We start from the raw sequence: 21041 nt of genomic DNA, 5'->3' as shown, positions 1-21041 counted from the left end.
AAAGAATAAAACCATTGCTGCATTTACTAAGTATTTACTAAGTGTCCCTATTTTAATTCTGATCATCCTGAAGACTATTTCAATAGAGCAAGCAATTCAACATAATTTCTCTTCATTTATGACCATGTTATAGTATTTCAACATAATCATGCAGTAATAGAATGAGTTATGTTTATGACACATCATTCATATTAGAAAATGTGCATATAGATACCACAATAATTCTAATATTGTATTTCACTACCTTTTCAGCGACAGGAGAATGCACTATTCTCCTACACTGGGTTACAAATGCTATGCAATCTAATCCTGCTGAAATACCTGTTTGCATTTTAGTTTTGCAGTGTTAATAATCCTGTGTTACCAAAAAATTAAGATCAGTTTCAAGTCCATGTATTTTTGAGTGCTGTTTATTTCCACTTTTTTACTTTGTCTGTTAAGTGACTCTTCATCAGATTAACTTAGTGTATTAAAACCACACAAGTACAGTGATTGATATTAATGTGTGAACTCTCCTAACAGTTTAATGTAGCATTTCTTTTTCTGCTAGTGTAGAGGTATTTCTACAGATTGTCTTTGCAAATAGGTTGTCTTCATTCTTATTGCTAAGATAGCTTGTTTGCAATATTTTGTAGCTCTCTTTCTGGAGAAAGGGAAACCACTGGCGTTGGTGAGAAAGGCTGAAGATGGGAAATAGGCTGTTCTGTCTGCCAAGGTTATCAGACTATCAGGGAAATATGCAATGGTCCAAGTCCCTTGCAGTTACTACACAATGTCTCCTGTGCTTCACTGTCTGTAGCTGTAACAGTCCTTGTGCTTCAATAGGTCTGGTTCTTTCACATGGCTGTTTTTTGCACCACTGCTGTAGTAGAATTAGTGAAGTCTCTTTTGAGTAGAACTGTGGAACAAAGAAAGTATTAGAATCCCTAAAACTCCTGCACAGCCTCTGAGTAACTTAATAAGCTCAATCAATGATGAATGGTACCTCTTCAATAGGAATCCTGTCAATTCTGATAGAATTTTTGACATCCTTTTTATCTATTCTTGATCAAATCTAGACTAGTTTTCTAGAAGAACAAAACACTTATTTAATGCAGTATAGCTATCACTCATTGTCATAAACATGAAAAGTTAAATGACTATTTTTCTGGTATAAACTATTAGTTTTATAACCTACATTTCAAGAGGAAGAGAGAGATAATTGCAATTACAGGGATTTTGGCACACTGGTTATTCAATTTTGTATTGTTGGATATGAACAGGATCTCCTGAACATGTCCATGTCAATAAATACAGATTTATTTTTGCTGCCTTTATGCTAAAGGCAAACTCAAAAATAATAGCTATTATTTCTGTACATCCTTCAGTACTGCCTGGTTGAGCTAGGTAAAATTAATTGCAGAGTTTCCTGGACAGGATTTGCTGAAGCAAAAAAAGATTAACCAAAAATAAGTGAAAAGGTAGTGTGCAAAGAGAGTAAGTGTCAATGGCAAAGAAATAGGTAACTCCCAGAATCTTCAAGTTGTGGCTTGACATCCTCCTTGTCATCAGTGAGAAATTATTTGAAGACCTTATTTAACTTTATGAGATTTGGAGAATCTTCAGCATCTGCAGAGCAAATGTGGCAGAAAAGGCAAAAAGTTACAGGATGTTTTCTGACTGGAGTGAGACTTTCAACAACTTTGCTTGCACATCATAATGGTGACACTTATTTTCCCACTTCTTGTACTGCACAGTTCAGCACTGTGAAAAACAGAAAAGATTTCCTTTTTGACATTGTAGTGGCATCTCTTCTTTAAACACACATAAAGGCAAGGCAATAAAGGGAGGTTGTGCCAAACACACAAAAGGTATATTTGATTTTTCCAAGGTTTGAAACAATGGAAAGCAAAAATATACTAAAATCTGTAGAGGTATTTTAAGTTTTGTCTGTGATAACCTCTTCTGATTATTAATCATGAGACTAATATTATGGATGACTATAATGAGTAATATCATGTATGATTTCAGTCAATTTTATTGTTCGTCTTGACCTAGAAGAGGAGAAGCAATTCAAATTAATACTAAAAAAAACCCAAAAACATTTAGGCCCTGAAGCAGTTGGTATTGGAGAAGTTTGGGTCAGGTAGATCCCATGGGTTGTCTCTTGTGAGGACTTAAAGTGAAATACCTGCTTGGATACTTCTAGGCCTGAGGCATGGCTTTGACATTTACTATAACAGCATCTATGTTGGCTGTGTTTTCAAAAGCGCTTGGAAGAGAAAACAGAGAAATTATGCTCCTTTGATCTGTTAAAGATAATTAATTTAATTGATAATCTTTTTATTCCTTCTACTAATCCCTGTTCTTCCATTTACTTTCATTCTCTAATCCAGCAATGCCTTGACTATAGAGACTAGTAGAAGTTTTAATATTTTTCAATTGATGCTTCTTATTTAAGATGACCATACTGTAGTGTTTACCTCCACTTTTGTTATTTGCTTTGGATGTTTAGTGCTGTAAGAACCCAACTTTGAATTAGTCCGCAGCATTCACAGAAAGACTGAATATCTGATATTTCAGAGAAAGGAAGTCACGGGATATGTGTCTTTGCCCTGGACTGCAGAGTGGAAGAAGAAATTTTTAAAAGGCCACCATAAAAGCCATTGATTCCTTTAAAGTTGGAGGTAGATTGTGGGAGTTTTAACTTGTGAACCAGCTCTGAGGTGTCCAGTTCCTCACCTGCTATCTGCCAGTGAAGATTCTTTTATGAGGAAACTTCACTGGGAAATTTCAGCATAAAAGGAATGTGTGGAAAAAGTAATACAACCTTAGAATCTTGTAAGGTTTCTATTGCTTCCACGTTGCTACATGTGGATATTTCCATTATGATCTTGCTTCATGGTCCTTGGAGAGTTCCCCCCTGATGTAGACAGAGTCACAAAGCTGTGAAGGTGGCTCATACTTGTCTTTTGAAAAAGGAAGACCTATGTACAAGAGGAGAATCTCCACAAGGGTACAAATGAAATGTTTCCATACCTGCCAAAGTAAACAAGTAAAATCTTCTAGAGGAATGTTCTCTGGTCACTTACAGAGATGCTTATGCATTCTTGTATGCCCAAATAGTGGCCAGCACATCTGAAGAAAAAGCTAATCTTAGAGTTTAAATGCACAGACCTAGACATATGGGCTCAGAGGGAAATGTGGGTTCCTAAGAGTTCCACCTTATTTTGCAGTTTCATTTGGCACTACAAAATAGAGTTGTAGAGACAAAAAAGAAAACCTGAAGAAAATTTAACTTGGACATTGGGGCATTAAAAGCACAAAAAAAAATGGGTTAATGTTGACTTCTTCCTGTGGTTTAGGGAAAAAAATTTAACATATAAGTTCTACATAAAGCTTTGCTTTAGAAAGCCTCCCTGATGTGCTGAAAGGTTCAAAGGAGTGCTGGGTAATAACTAGTGCAGCCAAGACACAAAATTACTGCATGGTGAGCAAAAGAAGCATGCAATGGATGCAGAGCCTCGGGATGGAAAATACATTTTCCAACATTGCTCCTGATTTTCTATAACCGTCTGTTGTCAAATCAAGCAATGTATTTCCAGTCTGGTTTAGAGGGAATACATGCTCTATTTGCTTACTGCAGGATAGTGTTTTGTTGTTATTGTTTTGTATAGTATTGGTTATGGCCAATATTTTGGAGCTGGCTGAATGAAAGGGCAAAAAGAGATGTTGCTGCTCCTTTTTCCCCAGAAGCCCAACAGTCTACTAAGGTGTGCTTCTGGACTTGTTGCCTTTTTGCTTGAAAGGCTTTGAAGCATATTATGTCCAGGAACTCCAAATCACCATTGTGTACTCTGTTAGATTTCCAAAAGCATGGGGGAGATAGGAGATGGATTAAGGAAGTTGCTCTTTGTCCTTTGCAGTTATTTCACTTTAAAATATACATATGTGTCTGCAAAAAAAGTAGCTAAGAGGGGCTACGAGTTTAGAGTAAATACTTTAGGATGCTTGGATCCAAATGTTAGTATTCTGTATACAGCTGTCTAATAAATCTAGACCAGGAGAGATTATAGTCTAATGGCCTATGTTAGCCATGTGCATTGAAATTAATATTTTTTGTATTTCTCATGGATTGTTAAAATGAGGAGGAGAAGACAAGCATCCCAACTGTATGAATTTACATTCTCTTCTTTTTTTTTTTTTCCCTAAAATAGCTAAGGGATTTACAGATTTTTCTATTGTCAATTACAATCCAACAGCCAGATTTGCAGTCCTATGCTATTGCAGTAAAATTTTTAATATCTCTAAGTAATTTTTTACTGACACAAATATTAATTCCTGGAATCCTTTTGGATTCTCAATAAAGCCAAATTCAACAGACATAATTTAATTACATATGTATTAAATATACATCTGATTTTTCTTTTTCTTCAGGACTCATTCAGATAAAGAGAACCAACCAGCTTTCTCATATATTGAGAAAATTTTATTGAGCTAATTTGCAGCCTAGAAAACAATGATCCAAGAACTTAACTATCGGTCATTGTTAATCTCACACATGAGAAGAGAAGCCAGAACATTACTCTGAAAGTTGTAAGTAAAACTCTGGTAGAACACTCATGTGGTGGTGGTAATAAAATAGAGCTTTCAAGGGTGCTGTGGAAAGTTAGAGGTGAAAAGCTGAACTAATAAAGCCATCTATCCCATAGGTAAATGAATAAGCAGAGTGATTTTTCAGCCCAGTATCAGCTTGATACATAGGCCAGAAGAGGAGGGATAGTGTAGAACATATACCTGCATTTTGTCATACAGAAGAGGAGATTGTTGCTGGCTTATTGGCTGACCTGCAGTTAGACAGAGTTAGCCCTTGTCTTGGAGGTGACTGCTGGAATTTTTTCCTATATGGAAGATATTCCAAATCTGCAAATATAATTTGGTGAGAGGAGGCCAAATTTGGACCTGTCAACTTTGACATATCCCTTAAAATATACCAAATGATAGTAATGGTGTGTAAGAGAGTTGTAACAAAGGAGAGATTTTCATCTCTTTTAACAGAGAGCTATATAATCACACTTTCTTGTAGAAGCATTCAGTGTGAAGATCTGTCAATAGAAATCTCAAACTGTGAATATACAATTGCACTTTATTATCCCTTTGTTATTTTGTAACTACATAGGTATGACAGACAGAAACTGATGTTAAAAGAAATCCACAGTTGTCAGTGTGTCACATGCATGAATCCCACTGCTGGAAGTTTTTCAGTAAATCAGCATTGTTGGATAGGTACACCAAATGCCTTATTTTAACAAAATGTTTTTGCTCACAGTAACACTCAAGCTCTTAATTTAAGGAGAATGAACATCCTAAGATTTTGTTACTGTTGTGCAGATCAGAGATGGTGCTCTGTCTTGTACTGAGCAAACAGGGAACTAAACACTTATAAGTACCAGATAAAAGGTGCTGAAGGGACAGAGTAGGTAGGGAAACCTTCAGTTAGACCCATAAGCAAATAAGTGCTGTATTGTAAAACAATAATTATGTGTAAGACACTCTGGGTTTCCTCAAAAGTCCTTTGAGTCTCTAAGGAGTACAGTGAAAGAGTACACAGAGGTCTCCAAACATTCACCTATAAGCAAAAGTATTTGTTTTCTTTTGTGTCTTAAGGATTTATGGTGCTACTGTTCTTGGCAGGGCCTGGAAACCAGCCACACACAAAACAGAGATAGATGGAAGCGTCTGGTGAACTTCAGAGCTCTGTCTTTCATGAAAGATGAATAGATGGGAGCAAAACTCTGCATGAGGGGTCCTTTAATTTTAAAGAATTAACTTCATTTTGTGTTAAAATTGATTGGTAAATTCTTTGTTTGGAATTTTGGGGAGGATATGTTGGCTGTGTTTTGTCTTCCAGATCAAATGAGCTGTTTGTGGCAGTTGTATAGCATTTTTTTCTTGCCTTGTGCCAAACCTTGGTTGCCACTGCCTGTACCTGTGCTCAGGATCAGGGGTTTCCATTTTTAAGGTGGTTAGGGTTCGAATTCCAAAGACTGGAAAAATGTGTTTGTTAGGATGTGCATGTAACAATTATTTCAACAGTCACACTTTTCTGAAAGCTTGTGCCTGTGCTATATTTATTGAATGCATAGACTATTAAAGCAAACAACAATTCAGTTCCTTTAATCCCATTTCTGACAGACCCACGTGAAATCCTCTGAGAGAGCCACATACCTGTGACTGAGCTGATGGATCAGCAAAGCAGAGAGGGGGCCGGAGATCAGCTCCCCAAACAACCAGACCTCAGTGAGTGACAGCTTGTTTGTGTCCTGAGTGATGTGCAGGAGCTGCTTCGGAGTCTCACAATGGAACTGCTGCTCTGTGACAGTGACCGTAATGTACTTCAATTCAGTCCTCCCACAGGGACAACAAAGGCCAAAAAATCCACTGCAAGTATTCTTAACTTCAAAAAGAACAACTCTGGGAAAACAGGGAAGCCCACTAAAAGGAAGCTGAGATGGGCCACTAAAAGAATTTAATTCTTCCAGGCAGGAAGATCTCTGAAGTTAGAGACACAGCAGCAGAGCATACCCCATCCTTTGGGAAAGACTTCAGCAAGGGTGAAAAGAACCTGGCATGGCTAATCAGCAATGGAAAAAAAGCTATTAGAAGTAGGAAAGATCATTCAGAAAACCAAAGCTGTGTCTAAACTAAGTTAGAAGGGCTGCATACTAAAGAATAAAAATAGAACTCTAATCAAAGTAGCCAAAAGAATTCAAGGGCTAAGCAGTTTCAGGGATCAGAATTTTCCTTAGACATTTTTTGATCACTTTAGCACAAACAGATTATGGCCAGCACATAAAATGTCAAAATGGTTATGCATTATATACTGATATTTGCTGTGAGTCAAACTGGGGCTAATCCTACATACAAACTTTTTTTTTTTTTTTTTTTTTTTTTTTTTTTAAGGAGAGAAGGAGACATCAGCATAGGTCTGAGGAAGGATTAACAGTACCAAAAGGGAGATCTATGCTATTTAAAAATACATGAGACATTTGGTGACAGTGTGATGTTCTTCCAGGTAGTAATAATGAGGATCAGTTGTGAAAAATTGCTAAAGTGATTGGGTAATAAAATTACCCAGATGAAATTGAGAGTATATAAATGTAAAGTACATGTACACTGGGGAGAAAAGCCTTTTTCAGCCAGAAGATGATGGGCCTGAACTGATGATTACCACTTAAAAGTGAGATGTGTGGGCTATGATAAATAGCTCCATGAAAAGATCATCTCAGTTCTTGGCAGTAGTTTAAAAAAAAATCAATAGTTAGAAGTTATTAGAGAAGAGAGAACAAACAGAAAGCATACTTATTCCACTGTATAAAGCCATTATGCACCAGGACATTGAAAATCAGGTGTAGTTCTAGACACGTCATTTCAAAAATGAAGTTTTAGAACTGGAAAAAATCCAGAAAAGGGCAGCAAAGATGACTTAACCAACAGCTTCTGTGCAGAAGCTGGGAGGCCTGATAGTATTGAAAGGAGGCAATGGGAGCAGCTGTATCAGAGATCTACAAAACACAGCTGCTAGCAAGAAGGTACACACAGACTCACTGCTGTCTCTTAGAGTGCAAGAACATGTGAAAGGAATGGGAGAGAGAAGTTTAAAACAAGAGGAACTTCATGCAGTGGATAAAGGACCTTTGCAACTCCTTTCCAAAGGATTTAATGAATACAGGTTTTCATGCAATCAAGGGGAGACCAGAGTTTATAACTGGAAGGGTGCTACCTTATGTGTGTAGATAAAGCACAACCCAGTCAGAAAAGCTCCTGAGCTGAAAACATTCAGAAACTATGTGAGTATTAGAGGGGAAATATCATATGTTCTTGTGTTGTTTTTTTTTTTCTCATCAGGTGGCTGCTGCTGACCACCTCCTAGTTTGATTGAATCCTTTCTCTGGCACAGTATGGCTTCTCATGTGTGTGTAATCAAAGGGAATTATAGATGCAAACTTTATACATCCAGACAGTTGTAACATATCTTGCTAAATTAAATCATGTGGGTTTTGAGATCAAAATGAGTATCAAAATATCAAAATGAGATTATAGTCTTAATACTAAAGCATGGCACTTTATAAGTCATGACTTGCACAATTTTCCTACAAGGTAGCTCCTACTCTTGCAGTGTTGGCTGCAAGAGCTGAGAAAGTGGTGTTTTGGCTGTGAGGACAATGTTTAAGTGGGCAGGTTCAGTTGGTGTTTCAACCATTCATTCATCACCTTGAACAAGAAGCTCAAGTTCACTTCTTTTCGCCTGTTAACTTCAGCTGAAATTCAGAGATCTGATTAACTGTAAAGGAAGGAGTCCTTTTATCTCCAATGGCTGGCCTTGTGCCTGGCTACCATTTTGCACTGTTAGTCTTCTTTTATGCTTATATTCCACTGGTCACTCAGAAATATGTTTAGCGTTTTTTTTGCCTTATACTTAGTTATTTCCTAAGCAGCAACTTTTATTTGTGTAGTTTTTAATACCTGAAAAGATAGAGATTTTTTAGAAAGTGTTTAAGCATTTATTCATTTATTGAAACTATCTTTCCAGTTTCTGAGGTATTCTCTGTATTGTATTTGAATTTGTCAACAATTTTTTTTTAAATAAATAGAATTGTGGAGCACATCTCAATTAGCTTATCATGCTGCTTTTTCTAACTGTTAAGAATCACTGTTCTGATACACCCTATATTAGTATATTTTGTAATTAGGTTAATTATGAATGTTATGATAAATATGATATGATTTTATTTGAAAATGTTGACTGATCCAAAGTGTAATTTCTAAAAAAGCATATGAGTCGTAGAAATTTCTGTTTAGCTGTGTTTTTTTAAGCTTTCTGATTTACAGGTATTATTTTTTTCTTTCACACAGGAATGAACACTCTTAAAATTAAGGATTCTGTGTTTTGCCCAGTCCTATCTGAGCCACATCAAGGGGAAAAAAACATCCTGGGGTAATTTTTTTGAGTTCTTTTGTTTTTAGGTGACTGTTAAAAATACCATAAAGATGTTAATAATAGAATTATAGTTGAATCGATCCAAGATAGGAGATCAATATGTCACTCTCCTTAAGAAATTTAACAACTCTATAGTTCCTTTTTGCTTGATACTCCACTAAGGTGCTATCTAACATATTTCCATTTTTTTAGAAACAACATTCATACTCTGAACTATCCCAATTTGATTAATCATACTCAGATAATTAGTCATTCTGAAAAGAAAATGACTGCAAAGGAGCACACTGCCCTGAAGTCAGGCACATTTGGCAGGCTTCATACTAACTTGGTAGTAATTATGATCTCCATCGAGTGAGACAGGCAGTGAATAAGATATTTAACACTCTGTGCTTTGGCTGTGAAAACCTTTTAGACTTGTGCTTTCAATTTCTGAGTTTAAGTGTTATTAAAATATCTATGTGGATATATTTTAAAATAAATAATTATTCTTTCCTATACACACACTATTTTTTAATCTCAGGGAATTCTCTCTGTTTACTGACTGCTCCCCAGAGATGGATGCTCTAACCACCATAGAGAGCAGGACCATAAATATCCTTCTGCAACACAAGAGCTGCAGTTACAGTGTAGTGAAATCTATCATCTCGCTCATATGAGATGCAATGTGTCTGCATCAGAAGTTGCCCAGAACTTTCTACCCACAGAGACTAGATTAAACTGTGGTTTTAATTTTAGAGATTTGATGTGTATATTCTAGGTAATATCTAGGTCTTTCTAGGTAGTTCTTGTATTTATAAATTGCTCTTCCTCTTTACTAAATATTATAGATTCTTGTATGATTTTATTTAACACTTTTTTTTAAACACTGCTAGTCTAACTCAGTGGACAGTTCCCTACATATACATGTACAGGCTATGACAATACTCAGAATAACTGCTTTGCCCGAACATCTAAATTCTGTAACACCATTTTCTCATGGTAGTCCACTGGCCACCAGAAAGAGAGTGCAGCGCATTCTCAGTCAATGAGGAGCTTAGCCATAAGATATCAAGACTGTCATATACAATTGCACTGGATTTGGTCGATTCCAAATAGTTCTGAAATGCCTGAAGATGTTGCTGGTGTTTGTAATTATTATTTTTAAAACTGTAATGCATTGCATAACAGCCATGATCTTATTCCTAGGTTTCTGTTGCATAAAGCTTCTATCTGGAAGTCTAGTATTTATTAAATACATTTGCTAGATCTACTAGTAGAACTCATATGTCTTGCTTCTTGTGCTGTTCCAAGGCACTTATTGGAGGGAAGAGTACCAGGAATGAGCGGGTAAGACCAAGTTTTCAAAATGTTGGAGTAATGCCTCTAGTCCAGTCAAGAGTATGAATATGATTGATGACTTTGCAGCGATGCAGAGGGCAAAATACTGACATGTTACAACAAAAATTTTTTGAAAGCTCAAAATTTTGGCACCTACCTACGACAAGCTGCTACATGACTAAGAAAACAGGTTTATGTTCCAGACTGCTCTGAAACTGAATGTGAACAGCTCCTGCAAATAGTAGTTCTCCCAAATGTCTTTATCATAAGCCTGTCTATTCAGCAAACTACTGTGAACCTTGAACAAGTTGATTCAAGTACCAGGAACAACCTAGATGTGGCAGATCTGTGGTCCCTGCACGCTTGAAAAAGCCAGATAAATACGTCTGCAGAGATCTGGTTCCCACATCGCCAGGTTGTTTTCTTACTGAAGGCAGCTCAGGTGTAAAGCTAACATGGTATCACTCCACTCTGCTGTAGACTAGGAAGGAGACCTCCAATACATGAGGTCTGACATAGCAAAGAACAAAATTTGGGCTCTGGGTTAAAACTACCAGCTGCTTTTTACTTTGCCTTTTTTTTTTTCCTCTTCCTTTGTTTGTTTTGGTTTATGTGTGTTTTTTTAGCCAACAAACTTAAGCACAACCTTAGGATCCCTGAGATGTCCTCTCCTCCCTCCCAGTTTTGCAAATCACCAGAAGCTTATGCATAGAGCAGACTGCAGGGAGGGAAGAGCATGCAGAGTGCTGAGGAGTCCAAGGGACTCCCATTGGAGATGACGGCTTCCTTCCTCATCCTTCTCAAGTCCACCTTCAAATGTTACCATGGTTGTTGTCTTTTCAAATATGAATGGTCCTTCCATTTCCTCCTCTTGCCTCGTGCCCACAGAGTTTGGCAGGATCTTTTTTGGAAAAGCACTCTCATCACAGTTCCTGTACTGCCTTCTGCATGCAGGAAGAAAGTGAGGATAAAAAAGTAAGGGAAAGCAAAGAACATCTAACAATTCTGAACATACATTTCCGCAAAACATTATTGAAAAAGTACCATAAGATTTGGCAACTCAGTGAACCTAACTTTTTTTTTTTTTTCTAAGATAGCTTTCTTTTTGTTTAGCCTTCTTATCTGGGTTAGCTTTTAACAAATTCAGCTGTCACTTTCTATATGAGTGAGAACATTTTTAGTACTGTGGATCAAGCTGGCAACAAGTGAGCAGTAGTGTGAGACCATCAGCAGGTGTGTGGGAGACAGCAGCAATTTGGGAAGCCTGAAAGAGTGCTGGTGAGGGAAATCAATGTTCAAAAGGCATAGTAAAAATCTTTCTGGTTGTAAGAGGTATTGCTGAAACAACTGTGCTGCTGAGAGCATAATTTGTTTTTCTGTTCTTCAACAGTGTCTGATCTTTGTATGTTATCTCTAGGATTTAAAGATGGTTTCCTTTTTTCAATGTGTTTGGAAATATTAATCTTTGGATTGAGGTGGTAATTTTACCGATAGTTCCTGAGGGATGATTATTTAACATCTGTTTAGAAGCAATGAGAGAGCAGTTTTTTGAATCTCATACTACATCTGGATCAAAAAGTCACTGCAAAAAGGAGCATTTTAACAAGAAATACTCCAATCATGGAAAATTTCCAAATAAAATTTCCCAATAATTATAACTGCTAGACATAAAAACAGATAAATTATATTGAATCAATTTGTATATAAATATGAAGACAGTAGGGGAAGTATGGTTACATGAGTCACCTACACACCAAATACTTATTAACATGCTTGTTGAATTTAGTCTTAAGTGTCAGGGTGATTCCCTGCTGTAGAAGCCCCAGTGAATGCATTTGTATTAACACTTTGCAGCAGAGAGACTCTAATCTGCCAATTCCTAAAAATGAATGCAACATTCTTGAGGAAACCATGCTGGAACTGGCACTCTGGGTGAAATCCTGAAGTGAAGAGGAACATTTTCACTGCCTTTAAGAATTTCAACATTTGTTGACTGATAAGAACCAATGACAGAATGGAGTTGGAGTATCAAAGAGATAGATAATGAAGGGTATACTAAAGGTTTGAGTTGAAAAACACATCAGAAACAATGGCAAGTGTCTTAGCCTCAAGTCTGATGTGCTTTTCATAATCCTTTGGTGCTCAGTGCATCAGGAAAATCTACACTAGTAGTCAAGAGTAGTCAAGTTAGGAATAATACAGAGCAAAAGAGGCAATCCAGAAAAAATAAAATTTCAAACAGAAGCTGGGACTCCAGGAGAGGATACAGTCAGGCTATCCTGAAGAGAAAGCCAGAGGCAAGCGAAAGGGAATTATAACAATGATGAAAGTCATAGAAAGAAGGGAGAATGGGAAGGATTTTCTGCTTCCAAGGCAAACAAACAACCTAATTATTTACAACAGGACATTAATTGTCCATTAAACATAGGTGCTATGGAAAGTAAATATTCATCTTTTGGTGGCCCAAGAATGCATATCACTGACTGAAACATGTGTTTCTAATGAGGGATTGATAGTATCAGCTATAAGGAAAAAAGGTGTTTGAATGAAAATGTTTTTGTAGGGAGCAGTTTCACCACGCCAGTAATATATAACTTCTTATTTTCTTGGTCCTTTTATGCCTTCATGAAATCATCCTGTATTTTCTTAGTTAAACATATGGAGGAAAAAATACTAAACATTTTAACAAAATGTTCATCCAAGCTACAGAAGGTACTTTCAGGTATGATTCTCAGCTTGAGCTAAGACATGTATCTGCCCTGTTTCATAACATATTATACTCTAAATACTAGGAAATTAAAGGGATGTTATTATACTGAAACTATATGTTTTACAGATAAATTGTTTATTTTAGAGTGTTTTTTTACTCTGTTCCTGTTCTGAATGAACATAATTTTGATATAACAGAAAAGAGGATAAAAACAAAATCACTAGAGTCATAAGAAGAATGCTGTCTTCTGTTTTACTTGACGAAGCATAGCTATTGAAGTTTCTTATTTATAATGAGATTATTTATCTTTTTTCTGTTCAGATGCTACCACCTTATGGTTGCATGCCATGGTAAAGACCGGGACAATATTCATAATCAATGAAGGATACACAGAAGTAGAGTGTACTCCAAGGAGAGCAGAGTAAAATGACAGAATAAAGTGCCCGGGAAAAATAGTCCCATAATTTTGGGGTGAACTTGTTTTCCTCCTGAAAAGGAGCTGAAATGAAAATTTATCAACAAAATCTGCATTGCATTTGATAGCCTGTTCAGCTGTCTACAGAGAGAAGGCCCAGTCCAGTAGATCTAGCAGCCAGAACTTCTAAAAATGGCATACTGCCAGAGTCTGAATGTAAATAAATTAAATTACTGTCTACTAGCTCTATAGTTAACAGGATTGTTCCCAGACTTCATAAGTGCATACACAAAAAGAGACAATTGTGATAAAGGGTTAATATGCTGGGTGAATACTTGTTTATATCTCTATATTGTTAGCACCAGGGTATTGATGAGCACATATTTATCCATAAGCCACTAATTTACTGCCACTTTGCCCATGGTGTTGGAGAACCTTATTACTTGCCAGTATCTGATTGGGAGAAGCTGACCAGAATTTTAACAGAATCATGAGAGCACTACAATGAGCTTCATGCTGCAGTGAACCTGTTGTCTAAGGCTGCCACACAGCACATGTAGGTTTCTTAACTTTTGATACATATAACATGTGCTCTAGCAGAGTTAATCACTGATGTGAAAATTCATTTAAAGGTGACCTGCAGGAGTATTGAAAATAACCTCCAAGGTTTAGGGATATATGCTGAGTACCCCAGGCATTTATCACAGTTTTAATATGAACTGTAACCATTTTTACTTGTAATACTTCCAGGATGTCTTCACTCACTGTAAATTGTTGGCTCCTTCTCAGCATGACCCACTGGCCTGCTACTGGACATGTCAAATGTTCTGTAGAGCCCTGAGGGAGACTGTGGTTTGAACCATCCAGGTATGATAAAACTCTTTATTACAATGTTACAGTGGCTTCAAATGTTCTCCATTTCATGTAGATAGGAAATGGACGATACTAGAAAACCCAAACTACAACAACACAAAAAAGCTCTGCATGTTAGAAACGTACACAGAGCTTTAGAAAAGAGATTTATTTAATGCTGTTAAACTAGCCCCATGTTTTGCAAAGGGATTGTGTGGTGCATCAGCATCAACTGCTAAATGTATTCCAAGGGGTCATCTCATATAGAAGCAGTTGCTATTATGCAGTTAGAATTCAGAGGGTTTTGAAAAGAAAATTAAAAGGGTAGTTGGGTAGAGAGAATTAAGTTTAAATGTAAATTTGCTATAACTTCTTTTGGAAGAATTTCTGCAGCATACGTTCCATGTTTCTAAATCTGACAAGTACTCGATAAAGTGGTTTGATTTTCCATTCCCATAGAGACTTTATTTTCATGCTGAGATGCTAAATTCTGCACCAGCTCAGTGTAATTATTTTAATGATTTATTAATTTTTTCCACAAAATTTGTTAGGCAGTCATTATGTCATTTAATCTAGGATAGTTCATACAAGCTAGGATTTCCATGTCCATTTCACAGAAAAAAATACCCATTGCTTTTGCCGAGTGCTCACTTATTGCATTCCACATAGTTTTAACAGTAAAATGGCCTTGGTTAAATTTATTTTGTATTTGTTGCTTCACCCTCTGTTTGTCATACAAATTTAAATTGGTATCGGCTTTGAATTGCTGGCACACTTGCACACTCAAAATCTGCACCTCTTCCATTTCATAGCAAGGTAAAATAAGAAAATATTTCTGTTCACACTGGCTTCTTCCTTTCATCTCTTCAAGCTTAAAATTACTTTAGTATAAATTTAAATAAAGTGTCTTATTACAAAAAGCTTGGTGCATCCAAAAATTACCCATTTATAGTATTCTCAGGAAAGTCTTTGGAGTTATCTCAGTGCTATATTATGAAGAACCCCCAAGAAATACATACAGGCTTCATGCACTGGGACCCTAAGCAGAAAGCAAATTAGCTCTTTATTTTGTTTGGATTTTTGTTAATCAAGAAAAATGCACTTAATTACTGTGACAGGAAGCAGTGCATGTGGAAACTGCACTGAGCCTGGAGCCAGATGTCATGCAGTCTAAGATAGCTTTAGTTTGTTGTGCTGCCTCTCTGTCAACAGAAGAGAACCTCCTCAATCACAGCTAGAACTTGTTACTTTATTCACATAGGAATTTCAGTAACTCACGTAAGGGCAACTTATTTTTTTCATAGCTATAAATGTTTGTTGGGTTTTGATTCTAGTTTTTTTTTCACATGGCCTTGTGGGATTTGGGATTGTTATGAAACCTGGATGAACTTAACACCTCTGAACTTAACACCTTTCAACCTCTCAATTTGTTTGCAACTGGCTGGTGAAAATTGCCAACTTTGATTCAACAGACAAGCATGATGTATGACTGAATGAAAACCCCTACATTTAGAGAAGGTGAATTAATACAAAATACAGAGAAGGACTCAGTCAAAACTGTTCATTTTGTTCCCCCTGGCTGCTTTGGGAATCACAGAAGTTCAGATAAGGATCAGTTGGATCAGCTTGGATCAGTTTGTGAAGATTTTACTACTATATTCTAGTCCATTGCTTTTGATAGTTCAAATATCTTAAGAATGCCTGCTGTCATGCAAAAATAAGTACTCTTAGTCCTATTTTTATAATTATCAGCTGAATTCTTGAGATTTCTTGTGGCAATGCTTTCTTAATTGGAGTTGGAAGTAGTATCAAGCAAAGTCTATACTGTTTGGCAGTATTTCACAGCTCAGTGGAATTTTATCAAGCCTCCAGACTTTAAGGAGAAGGTATAGGTTTTGGATTGCTGTGGTGTTTGTTACATTGCAACAGTTCATAAAGCATTGCTGACTCCCAGATGCCAGCAAGGAAGAGAATGTTTGCTTTTCACAAGGAATGACCCAAGTCAGATTGTGTGTCAGCAGTGGGATTCAACAGCTGATTTTAAGGTTTCTTTCTATGTTAGTGGTTGGACTTGATGGTCTTTTCCAGCCTTAGTGATTCTATGATTCTTCTTCCTATCACTGCAGAGCCTTCAAATTTCGACCCTGGAATACTTCTCTGTGGATTGTCTGGTTTCATACATAGGCTGCTCTTGTGAGTACATTCCACCAGTAAGCAATGTCAGAAGGCAAATGAAGAGGCTGGTCACCATATGTGCACATGGTTTCTCATCTGCCCTTTTTTATTTTTCTCAACCTTTGTAAGGAATGCCAATTTAACTTCCATGTTTATGTTGTTTGGGCATCTATCCCAAATTCAGATCATCATTCAGTTATTACACCAGATCCCAACAGAGGGATTCATGACAAATGACGTGCAGCCCAGGCAGGGTGTGAAGGCTGTGGTGTGAGAGAAACACTGTGAGAGGCAGAAGATCCCAGTTCTCAGCTCTGTAAGACTCAGCACAAGCTGGGAAGCCACCACCTCACAGACAGGTGATAGGGTACCAGACAAGTGGCTAGGTGAAACCTAAATGCCTGTTCCTGGCTCCTACTGTGTTCCTACTATCACAGTTTATCTGTAATTTAGGAAAGAAACATATAATCTTACCAATTGCCTTGTAAAAGTTGTCAGCTCCTTGTTTACACGGTTCCATGAAATAGATACTGTTTCAAGGTTACTAGTGACTAGCTTTTGTTCTGAGGTGACAGGGAATGTGGCTTCTAATTAACTCATCATGGTCATCAAAATCAAATTCTTCAAATCCTTGGGACCTGCATTAAAGAGATATTGCCTCCAAGTATGATGGAGTAAGAAGAAACTAACATTATTTAATATACTGGAAATTCATAGGAAATAATGTGAAAATTGCCCCATTTTGACTGACAAAGTAAAAATATTACAATATTTCTCAAAATATATGTTCAGCAAAACTATAGTCATATTAATCTAAATTGTTATTTTTACATTAATAGAAAGGCTTCAAAGATGGATCTTTTACTAGGAATATGCCTAGAGTTATAGAAATAAAGTAAGTATTTTATATTTACAGTGCACAATAAAATGTAGTCAATGATGAAAGAATGCTATGAAATGGAGTCTAGAATAGCAGAAATAAAATCTGCAGAGAAAGATTTTCTGCTTTTTTCATCAGCAAAATTTTGTAATTACAAAGTTTGCTCCTATGTGTCTTATGGGTGAGAGTTTCCTTCACAGCACCAGGCTGAAGGTAATGCTTATTGAAAACTGATCTTGATGTATTTGTCTATTTTTTACTTTAATTTTAGAAACAAGTATACTCATGGTGTTTTTATTGAATCCCTTACAACTACATTGATAGGTAACAATAAAGCAAATTTTGGCTTAAAACCCCAGAGTAATGGCAATTAAAATGTATTGTGATGGTTTTGAAGAAATTTTAAAAGACATAAAATAAGCCTCCAAGGATTCTGGACTTTTTTCTCTAAAGCTGGTAATCACTCAACTTCTTGGCATGATATTATTTTGAAATTTTCAAAATATTTTGATTATCTCAAAACTAGTTCGTCTGCACCTTCTTTGGGAAAGCTTGAAACTGTGTAACTTTTGCTCATAAGTAAAATTCTTTTTCAAGAATATAATTTCTCATAAAGTTGTAACTCTGATTTTTCCAGCCTGCTTTAAATACAAGATAATGCAAAGCTGGTGGTTTACATGGAGTTTCCAGAAGTGATTTTAATATGACAACCATGGCAGGATAGCATTTTGTGTGGAACCTCATGCTCAGAGGACTGAATTGGAAGATTGTGGCTAAAACTATTAGAGAAGGGCATAAGTCCTCAATGACATCAAACAAGTGGCAAAGGTAACATAAAATTGTCCAATAGCAGTCATTTCCTTGCTCACCTTCTTTTTCCAAAATAGGGGTTTAGTGTAAAAAAAAAGTGTTGATGTTATTTATCAGTTCTAACTTGGGATTAGGAAAAGCAGCTGGGAATTTCATATGAAAGGTCCGTATTTTTGCATTTCCTGTGTATAGTGTTATTTGATATGGATGGACACAACTCCCATGATTCCTACATTCTCAAGTTAAAAAATGTAATATCATCCCCACTTGCAGATATACACACCAGTATAGAGGCACCCAGTTAAACTGCTCACTGACAAGGTGGCCGTGTCCTGGCACCTACTTAATTCAAACTGTGAAATCACAGCTTTATTGGCTGGCAGTCCTGCACAGTGCAGGTACTCTCAGCATTCTTCCAGCTTGCTCTGGTCACTAGCTCTGAGTTTAAAGCTCAAGAATAAAGGTGCTTCTTCATTTGATAATTTCATAAGGCAGACACTGTAAGTATTGCATTTTCTTGTAGAAACAAAGCCACAGATTTGACTTGTTTATCTTGTTGTATGAAAAATCATTCAATCCTGAAGCTGAAACAGAAAAATCTCATTGTATCAAGGATTTGTTTTATAAACTCAGTAGTAGCTCACTCTTATTATGCACAAAGTAATTATATATAATATATATGTATAAATTTGAGTTTTACTTTACCTTTATAATCAAGACGACTTTAACACTTACTTACCTTCTTTCTACCTGCCCCCTTCCCCAAACACGAGTATTTTACTGCTCTTCTTCCATTCTGTCTGGTTGCCTTCCATACATTCTGCAATTCCTGCGTTTTACTAGAATATTTAATGATCCTAGAGGAAAATATTTACAGCAGAAAATAGTTCTTTATTCTGTAGAAGGGGTTTCTAGTGTACCCAGGGAGCTGCTGTGAGAACAAACCGCTCGCTCAGGCTTTTGGGCAGCAGCCCGCGTGTGCGGCAGCGGCGGCTCCGCCGCTCTCAATTGCGCAGTGCCCCCTAGGGACTGCCGCCGCCGGGGCGCTGCACGCTGCTCCTCCCCTTCCCCTTGCCTGACCTTGACAGCAACTTCGAATTTCATCCTATTCCGGCTATAACGATAGGACTTGCTCTTTAACTCTCCTTCCTTTTTTTTTTTTTTTTTTTTTTCTTTTTTTTTTTTTTTTGTTATGGTTTTTGAAGTTAACTGTTCATTCTATGTATTTTCAGTGCATGCATATTCAGTTTTAGGTAAGAAGTTTTCTCTACAATATTTGAATTTGATGGCAACGTTTTAAGACATTCTTTTTCCAGTTTGGTATTTCTAGGAGATACGTTTTCTTTTCAATTTTTTGTTAAAAAGGAGCTGTGTGAATTTCCTTCTCAGAGCCATGATTTGATCCGTGCTGGTAGAAAGAGACTGGAAACCGCAGTGCTCTGTACAGATGTCACATACCTGATGAGTGATTTCTTATACTTATTGATATGGTGGTTTCAGGGAAATAATAGTAATAATGAGAACAATAAGGACATGTTTTCTTTTTTGTGAGCCGAGATGTCCAAAGAAAATTTGTTCAGAGGAAAGAAGAATTTTGCCTGAAGTATTTATGATCAAAACAGTTCGGAAATAAAAGATGGCAAAATGAGCAAAGGGCAGTAGGTTTTGAATAGGCTTCATCAGCAGAGGGGAGAGGTCATCTGGGAAGATTAGTTATAGGAGCTATTAAATCACCTCTGTGACACTGTTAGAAGAAGCTGCTTAACATAATCATGTGCAATCAGTAAAAATGCTGTTTATTACAGAGCAGTTTTGATTTTCATATTTGGTATTGTTATGTAAGATGGCTTAATATAAGGCCATACACATTTCCCTGGAAAAAATTAACAGCATTAATGATTTATGGTGTTTTCCTGACAACTTTTAAAGTAAAAAATTATGGGGAAATATCTCTCCAAGTCTATTTCCACTAATATATTTCTTAGAGACTTGCATAGTTGGTTTTTTTTTATACTGTAGTTTTAGATAGTTGAAACTGATACAGAGTTTATATAGCAACTAGTCCTGCATCCTATACTTCTGTTTGAGTTTGATTATCCTGCTTACTGACATAATCCCAACCATCTCTTTGAAGTGCTTATCCTTTAGTGATAAGACTCCACAAAAAAAGATTTTCCGCTAGTCCGGTTTCTCCAGTTTGGAATTAGAATTCTCTATGCATATTTTCCTAAGTGTAAAGTAGAGAATAATATCATCACTTATGTTTCTCATATATTTATGTCCATGGATTATCTCAGGATATACATGCCAAAATTAAGTTTTGTGGATTTGGACATATCTTGGTTGCAAGATGTTAAAAGTTGACTGCCACATTTCAGGAGAACTAGATGGAAAATTTGAGGGTGATGGAATCTTTCCCAGGGTATTTTGTTGGGTTTAAAAAAAATATTTTATTTTTTTAAGTTTTTTAGCACATAATAGTATCTTGCAAGATACTATTATAATTTTTCCCTGAGTTTTCCTTCAGTCTAGATCAAAATCTTGTCAGAATGCATGTTTTTGTCCCATGAATTCCAGATAAACTGAGTCAACAAGGGATGACAAAGTACTCTCAAATCAGTAAACGTAACTGAATCTTAACTGCTGTAATTCCGCTTTCAAAGTGATGCACAGTTGTGGGACCCAATATCTACTAGCAAGCTACCAAATTGCAGCAGATTATAGAAAGGGTGTACTCTCGCTTTATTGTTTGCTATAAGTCTATCTTATCCATACGAAGTAAAATGATATCAGAAATATAGCGTAGCGCTTTATTTTTAAAATTTTAATTCCATATTATCTCTCAGTTTGGCATAAATCAGAATACTCCTTGCATATTCTTTTACCTCAATTTTTGTGATTT

The 21041-nt window shown here is 36.5% G+C and overlaps 1 long non-coding RNA gene across 3 annotated transcripts; it reads right to left on the bottom strand.

Annotated features, from left to right (window-relative positions):
• Positions 1-394: 394 nt before the first annotated feature.
• Positions 395-19145, bottom strand: LOC115495969 (uncharacterized). Of its 3 annotated transcripts, XR_012056991.1 has the most exons (4): positions 18879-19145; positions 16924-17107; positions 10993-11241; positions 395-898 (listed from the first exon to the last, which is right to left on the bottom strand). It is a non-coding gene; the product is annotated as an uncharacterized lncRNA (long non-coding RNA). The 3 variants fall into 3 exon arrangements; XR_003961315.4 differs by lacking the exon at positions 10993-11241 and having other exon boundaries at positions 395-1743; XR_012056992.1 differs by lacking the exon at positions 395-898 and having other exon boundaries at positions 1766-11241; positions 16924-17087.
• Positions 19146-21041: the final 1896 nt, after the last annotated feature.

Source organism: Taeniopygia guttata, chromosome 7 (genome assembly GCF_048771995.1).
Source record: "Taeniopygia guttata chromosome 7, bTaeGut7.mat, whole genome shotgun sequence".
Lineage (NCBI taxonomy): Eukaryota > Metazoa > Chordata > Aves > Passeriformes > Estrildidae > Taeniopygia > Taeniopygia guttata.
This window is presented reverse-complemented; position numbering and strand designations above follow the sequence as displayed.